Below are 8,513 nucleotides of genomic sequence, written 5' to 3' on the forward strand. Positions count from 1 at the left end.
GGGACTCTGAGTCACTATGAACTGAATACTCCGCCCCCTGGCTCCGGCAGCATACATCAAACAGCCAATCACACTGGCCCAGCACATCCATGATGCTAAACCATGTGACTCCCGGCTGTCAGCTGACATACCCGGAAGTAACAATGTAAACAACACAGAGCATGCGGACTCAATGGGAGGCTGTAGAAGTATCTATTTACTACACAAAGCCTCATGCTATTCAAGGATGGAGTATAACACTATAATGTTGGATATATGTTGCGGATCAGCTCAGGGCCGCAATTGGACTACCACGATAGGAGCACCTACCCTGAAAATACATAATATATGGATAGAAGAACGACGTAATTGTAAACCTCACTTAAAACATTTGACACACTCCTGGACTCAATTGCCATACCTGCTACTTATTGATTGATATATTACAAGTGACTACACTGGGACTAGGAATGCATTACCATACCCCCACCCAGAGGACCAAAAAAGCCCTATGACTTGATATGGATAGTGTATTAAATAAAACAGGTATAATTTGTTTGCTCGTTTAAACCTTCAGGATGTACGCAAGCCAGTCTGTAGATCCATTGGGCCTCTTTACGCAGAATGAGGTTATCCCAATCCCCTCCCCGTTTAGGAGGACGTACCAATTCAATTGCCTGAAATTTTAAACATTCTGCCCTGCCTTGATGTTTTGCATGCACATGTTTTGATATGGAAGTATCTCTTTCATTTGTAACATCTCCAACATGTTCCCTAATCCGGCGCCGAAACTGCCGTATCGTCTTGCCCACGTAATTCAGTGGGCACGGACATGTGATTAAATAGACAACTCCAGCCGTTTTGCAGTTCACAAAATCTCGGATATCATACTCAACCTTGGTGGTAACACTTTTGAATTTTTTTCCACTTTGAATGAAATCACAGGCTCTACAACTTGAAGAATCAAGTAGAACCCCAGGACTGGGTCCTTTTACTAATCTAAGAACTAGAAGTAGGAAGTTGCCGCCATTGGGAGATTTTACCAACGTAGATCTGATCGTAGATTTGGTGGGTGAAGAGATCAAAGCTTTGAGTCAGGATATGAGGGGCATTGATAACAATCTGTCTTGGTCTGAACGTGTAGCTCTTACCACTTTGGAAAAAAGACGTAATATCATTCTAAAAGCATCCGATAAGGGTGGGAACATTGTGGTCATGAGTCGAGAAGACTATAAGAAAATGTGTGAGGACATTTTGCTCAATCCTGACTGTTACACCATTCTAAAAGATAACCCCACAGCAGTGTTCAAGAAGGAGCTTTTAGGTATACTGCTGGATGCAAAGAGCAGGTCTTTGATCAGTGCTAGCGAATTCAACTTTCTATTTCCTCAATTTCCTATTATGGCATGCTTTTATAGCCTGCCAAAAATACACAAGGGCTATCCTCCCCTACGTGGTAGACCCATTGTATCAGGTATTAATAATCTTACCCAGAATGTGAGTACATATATAGACCAGGTGCTGCGTCCGTTTGTGCTAGGTCTCACATCATATGTACGTGATACCATGGATGTTTTAAAACAAATTTAGGGTATCACTTTGGAACAAAATACATTTCTGGCGAGTTTGGATGTGGAGGCTTTGTATTCCTCCATTCCACATAGACTTGGCTGTGAAGCAGTGGAATACTTTCTAAAATCTAGGGGCACTCAATATGTGGCTCATAACCAGCTTGTTTTGCAATTATTACACTTTGTGTTAGAAAGGAATGTTTTTATCTTTGAAGACCGTATTTTTCATCAGCAACGTGGTACAGCAATGGGGAGTCCCACTGCTCCCACTTATGCAAACTTGTTTCTTGGTTGGTGGGAAGAGACAGTTGTCTTTGGGGATAAATTTGTCAAATGGACTTCATCAATAGAGATCTGGATTAGATATATTGATGACGTGTTGTTGCTCTGGAATTCCACAGTGGAGGAATTCAATAATTTTGTGGCAGCCCTTAATACAAACGATCTAGGGCTCAGGTTCACATGTGAAATCAGTGATCAGGAATTATCTTTTTTAGATCTTAAGATAATTAAAACTAAGGAAGGCACAATACGTACTAAAGTACACCGAAAGGAGACAGCAACCAATAGTTTCCTACAATGGAACAGTTGTCACCCCTATCCCCTCAAACGTGGGATTCCCAGAGGCCAATTCATGAGAGTACGCCGAAATTGTAGTTCAATGGACGATTTTGAGTCACAGGCACATGACCTCACAAACAGATTGAAGGAGAGGGGCTTCCCTAAGGGGGTAATTAGAAAGGCCTATGAGGGAGCGAGGGATGCAGATAGGCAGAGCCTTTTAGTCCCTAGACAACGTCAACAGGAAAGGGTCACTAGGCTCATAGGTACTTTTGACTCCAAACAATCTGAGATCATGGAAATCCTCAAGAGGTATTGGCGTATCCTAGGAGCCGATGCGGACTTGGCGCATCAGATAACACAATGGCCTTCAGTCACGTTCCGTAGAGGTAAAAACATCAGGGATAGGGTGATGCAGAGCTGTTTTGATCCAATAATCCAAAAGGGTACTTGGTTAGACAGGCAGATACCGGGTACACACAGATGTGGTAGTTGTAGAGCCTGTGATTTCATTCAAAGTGGAAAAAAAATTCAAAAGTGTTACCACCAAGGTTGAGTATGATATCCGAGATTTTGTGAACTGCAAAACGGCTGGAGTTGTCTATTTAATCACATGTCCGTGCCCACTGAATTACGTGGGCAAGACGATACGGCAGTTTCGGCGCCGGATTAGGGAACATGTTGGAGATGTTACAAATGAAAGAGATACTTCCATATCAAAACATGTGCATGCAAAACATCAAGGCAGGGCAGAATGTTTAAAATTTCAGGCAATTGAATTGGTACGTCCTCCTAAACGGGGAGGGGATTGGGATAACCTCATTCTGCGTAAAGAGGCCCAATGGATCTACAGACTGGCTTGCGTACATCCTGAAGGTTTAAACGAGAAAACAAATTATACCTGTTTTATTTAATACACTATCCATATCAAGTCATAGGGCTTTTTTGGTCCTCTGGGTGGGGGTATGGTAATGCATTCCTAGTCCCAGTGTAGTCACTTGTAATATATCAATCAATAAGTAGCAGGTATGGCAATTGAGTCCAGGAGTGTGTCAAATGTTTTAAGTGAGGTTTACAATTACGTCGTTCTTCTATCCATATATTATGTATTTTCAGGGTAGGTGCTCCTATCGTGGTAGTCCAATTGCGGCCCTCAGCTGATCCGCAACATATATCCAACATTATAGTGTTATACTCCATCCTTGAATAGCATGAGGCTTTGTGTAGTAAATAGATACTTCTACAGCCTCCCATTGAGTCCGCATGCTCTGTGTTGTTTACATTGTTTCTTCCGGGTATGTCAGCTGACAGCCGGGAGTCACATGGTTTAGCATCATGGATGTGCTGGGCCAGTGTGATTGGCTGTTTGATGTATGCTGCCGGAGCCAGGGGGCGGAGTATTCAGTTCATAGTGACTCAGAGTCCCAGAGTGAAGTATGCCGCTGACATCTATGCGTGCATGCTTCCGTGTTGTGCAGTAGAATATCTGCTGCTGAAGATATATCGCTGGCATCCTGGCCAGACTGACAGACCCCTGATGATAAGTATAGAAACGCGTAGGGTCGGGTGAAGTGAGGGAATTTTGCGTAGGGGGCAGTGGCATTGTTGTGCATCTGTACATTGGGAGAATCTGGTGCGGTTAACGCAGGCTCCTGTGTGAACGAGGGTCCAAACCACTGCTTTACCAATGTTATACGCTGATTCCATATTTTGATATCTCTGTTTACATACCCAGTCATTAAGGGTTCGCAAACGAACTAGGACTGGGAGTATTCTGTTTAATACGTTTTTAAATACACGGTTGGGCTTTTCACAGTGGTGATTGTACCCCTGTTTTTAGATAGCTATGAAATAAAAATTATACATTTTACTCATTTATCACTTCAGTGAATTTTTAAGGAATGGCTTTCCATATGAAATTTTTGTATGTCAGATAAGAGAACAAATCCTTTAGATTTATCATGACCCTGTATTTCCCTTCTGGTTTCTTCACCAGGAAGAGAGGGGAATAAAAGCCCTGGCCTGCCTCTGCATTTGGGACTTGAATTAGAACCCCTTTTCTTATAAGTGACAGAATTTCTGCCTCTAAAACTTCTTGTTTCTCTAAATTCTTTAGGGTCTTTGTGGAAAAGAATCTGTTTGGGAGAAGAGATCCTAATTCTAGGACGTACCCAGTTTTTATAATTCCTAGGATCCACGGATTTGATGTTATTTCTTCCCAATTTTTGTAATACCTGGATAGATGATCCCCCACCATGGGCTTTCTGGCATCATTGCTGGTGGTCTCTGTTTTTGGGGTCGTTTTGAGGCCTGAAAAGGAAGCCCTTGTTTTTCTTAGGAAATTTTGAGGGCCTAGACTCCTGTCCCCTAGGGTTAGGTCTTTTATTAAGCCTCCTGGAATGAAAGGAATCCATTGGTTTCCCTTGTGTAGGGAACCCCTTCTTCCTATCAGACGCTTTTTCTAATAGGTCATCTAGCGGGGGTCCAAACAAATAATCACCAGAGCAGGGAATAGGCACATAGCTTCCCTTTTGACCCAGTGTCACCCTTGCAGGTTTTTAGCCAAATAGCCCTCCTGGTGGAGTTTGAGAGAGCCGCTGATCTGGCAAAGAGGCGAACAGAATCTACCGAGGCGTCGGCCAACAAATCTGCTGCCTTAGATAACATTGGAAGGGAGGAGAAGATCTGATTCCTAGAAGTCTTATCTCTAAGTTGGAGCTCTAAGTGCGCTAGCCATATCTTTAGAGACCTAGCCACACAAGTGGTGGCAATGCCTGGCTTAAAAAACCCCGTAGAAGCTTCCCAGGTTCTCTTGAGGTAGTAATCGGCTTTCCTATCAATGGGATCGAATAAAGAGCCTAGATCCTCAAATGGAAGAGCATTCTTCCTTGATATTTTTGCCACTGGGGCATTATCCCAGTCCTTCCTCAAAGGGATATTTCCTCTTAAGAAATTTGGGAATACCAACTTTCCTATCTGGATTTTTCCATTCCCTTTTAATGAGGCTTCATACATTCTTATGAATGGGAAAGGTTCACTGTTTTCTAGGCCCTAAGCCTTCAGACATTATGTCCTGGGCGGAACGAGGTTCTTTGGGGTCATCGATGTTCATAGTTGCTCTTACGGTTTTAAGAAGCTGGTCTACGTCTTCTGCTAAGAACAAATCCCCCTCCCCGTCCTCGTCTGAGGAATAATCTGAAGAGCTCAGCTCTTCATCTTTTTCTAGCTGAAAATCCTCTTCAGCAGAGGAATCGGATAGATCTACCTGACCAGACAAGATGGATGGAAGATCCTTCTGTTCCTTTAGGGACTTTAGCGAGTTCCTAACTTCTGCCCTCACAATCTCTTTAATGCTCGAGGCCAGACTTGTAGATTCTTCCGTGATTATTTTATGTAAACAATTCTGGAAAAGTCTTTTATTTTAAGAGGCTGCTAGTTTTTGTATTACAAACTGCACACTCCTTGTTACGGGTTTTATCCAGTTTTTCCCTAGGACCTGGAGGATCTTGTGGCATCCGAGCGGTCAGTGCGTCCTGTTGCTTCTCCTGTCGTTTCCATTATGGAAGGAGATGCTGGAGACTGAGGCTCCATATCGTTCAGGCCTAGATAGGCCTTGGATTGGCTGGGGAGGTTCTCTGCTACAGACACCTGGAGCCCCTCCTCCCTTTGGGGCCGCAGAAACCAACGTTTCCTGGAATAGGGCGCGTCACTCTGCCGGAAGTGACGCGTCGCGGTGACTGGAAGATTTGCACAGAGTGCGCCGAAAGCCCCCAACACTGGGCATGCGTGCCGGCCCGACTAGGGAACCAAGTAAGGCCCCTGGGAGAACCGCTCTCCCTCCAGAGGAAGGTCTCACCTCGTGGGACTTAAAACCACCTCCAGGGACCGAAGCGATGGACTGGGAGAGGAAGGAGTAACCAAACCCAGACTTAAGGTTGCTCCCTCCAAGGAGACTTACACCTTCCAGAGGACCCCTAGGGAGAAAAGGTAAAAACCTTGCTAGGGGGTCTGCAACCCATGGAGATGTGCTTCTTTTCCTAACAGAACAATCCCATCCGGAGGACCGGAAACCTGACTAGGTGGGTGGAGAGGTGTGTCCTTTTTTATATCCTTAGGCTTCCTGTCCAGCGAATGGGATGTCCCTCCAGGGGTGCTGTCATAGGTGAAAGGGTAAATATAAATACTATATTTCTGCTCCCTATGTACATGAATATAATTGCTACAATACTGGCTCCTATATTCAAGAATATAACTACTGTAATGCTGGCTCCTATATACAAGAATATAACTACTTTAATACTGTATACTTTGTACAAGAATAGAACTACTGTAATACTGCCCCATATGTACAAGAATATAACTACTATAATACTGCCCTTTATGCAGAAGTAATTAATGCTGTACAAACCCATTAATAAAAGTTCTAAACTGAATGCTATATACAAGATTTGAACTACTAAAACACTGCTTCCTATGTACAATAATATACACACTGTAATCCCGGTCCCTATTTTTAAAAATCTATATTGTAGATCTACATCGAGCTTATGAACATATTGTAATGATGGGGGTAAGGAAACAGACAAGTGATCCCTAATCTACCCGCCACTCAGTCCCTGCCTACTTGCAACGGCCCGCCCTAGGCAACGGGGTACAACTGGGCGACGGTCCCTACGCTCAATAAGTGCACGACAGACAAACAGACAAGGGTACACAGAAGCAAGGGAAAAGGGGCAGTTGCCCACGGTAACACCGTGAGCAACAGGAGTGGTGAACGAGCCGAGTCAAACCAGGAGTGTACGAAGTACAAAACGCAGAGCAGGAGAGTAGTGAACAAGCCGAGTCAAACCAGGAGTGTACGAGGTACCAAACGCAGTGCAGGAGAGTAGTCAGTAAGCCAGGGTCAATATGAAGCAGGGTCAAATATTCAAAGAAGCTGCAGCAGGGCCAGGAAACCACACAAGAAGAATCACAAGCAAGGAGGAACAGGAAAGGCAGGTATAAATAGACAGGGGGCGGGAACTAGCTCCGTCTGGCCAGGCTGTGATAGGCTCTCCCACTCCTAAGCCTACCATCCTGAGTGGTGGAAGATGGAGTCAGTCTCACAGACATAGAAGCAGGTGCAGACTGATTACCTATGGGCGTGGATACAGAAGCTGTGCCTGGCAGATCCTTAACACATATATGTATATATATGATCTTAATTTTGTTAAATATGCTATTCTACGTACCTGTTATGTTAGGTAATTATTCTCACGATTTCAAAAAAATTAAAAAGAAAAAATACTATTGACTATGTGCAAGCAAATCATGGTACATGGCATAAGCAACCTAAATCGTTCAAGTAGTTTGAATCCTACTACTTATAGCCTGTTATACATATTTATTTCATTTTTATTTCTTTTAAGGACAACATCGAGTACTCGAGAGCCTGAAGTCCTTCGTGAAGCGATCACTAGAGAGGACAACTCTGCTGGCCCCTCTATCCCCCAAATGTCTGTTCAGGGCACTGGTGCTCCCCTACCAGAAGCCTCTTCCGCCTTAACAGGCAGATCATTAATTCACACAAATTTTGAGAATCTGTTAAGGTGGGAGAGACCTGGTAGGAGACGCCCAAGTGAATGGGAGGATCTCACAAGATACTGTAGGGATGCCTTTCTGAGATTAGATGAACAGATTGACTACTTTTAGGGAGCAGATTTTACATCTAATTCGTCGTTCGGAGGGCGTGGGAGTGACAAATTTCCCTACAACTAGTCATCATTTCTTCGAAACTCTCGTTCCTTGGGTGGAGCAAATGACACCTGAACAGATATTGGAGTGCTGGGTGACACTCGCTCAAACTGTCTGTCTACACCGCCCCCCATCCCAGTCTTATCCCCCATCCCAAGCACATTCCTCCTCTCATTCCCAACCCCACTCACAATCCTTTACACCAACACATTCCAACCCACCTTCACACTCTCAATCCGCTCATTCTCACTCTTTCTCCTCTGCTCACTCTCCATCTTCTCATTTTCCTCTACCTACCTCGTTTCCTACACCTTCCACACCTCGCACTCAACTCTTTCCTTCTTTACCGATTCTTATTCTCTCCAAACCCCTCACCAATCTACTCCTGTAGTACTTCCAGAGAGCGCAAGATTTTTCAGAGTGGCATTACGGAAGAAACTCAAGATAGAGGGGTCAGCAGACAAAGGCATGTATCTGCCTCCCCCAGCGTGAATAAAGGTAAATTTAGTTTTTATATATTGTCATTTTGTTTGAAAAAAACATGAACACATTTGAAAATTTCACTTTTGATTATTGAAGAAAACAAAACAAAAAAACAATCTTCATAGTTTTGAAGTTATTTATCATTTTATTGATAATTTAATTTTAACATATAAAGTAAAGGTCTTA

General features: G+C 43.6%; 1 long non-coding RNA gene across 1 annotated transcript in view; it reads left to right on the plus strand.

Annotated features, from left to right (window-relative positions):
* The window catches only part of LOC142658009 (uncharacterized), a 29,411-nt gene that overhangs the window by 20,300 nt on the left and 598 nt on the right, over positions 1–8,513 (plus strand). Inside the window, exon 3 of the long non-coding RNA XR_012850014.1 lies at positions 7,520–8,342. This is a non-coding gene — a long non-coding RNA (uncharacterized LOC142658009). The remainder of the gene's footprint in view (positions 1–7,519; positions 8,343–8,513) is intronic.

Source organism: Rhinoderma darwinii, chromosome 7, assembly GCF_050947455.1.
Source record: "Rhinoderma darwinii isolate aRhiDar2 chromosome 7, aRhiDar2.hap1, whole genome shotgun sequence".
Taxonomy (NCBI): Eukaryota; Metazoa; Chordata; class Amphibia; order Anura; family Rhinodermatidae; genus Rhinoderma; species Rhinoderma darwinii.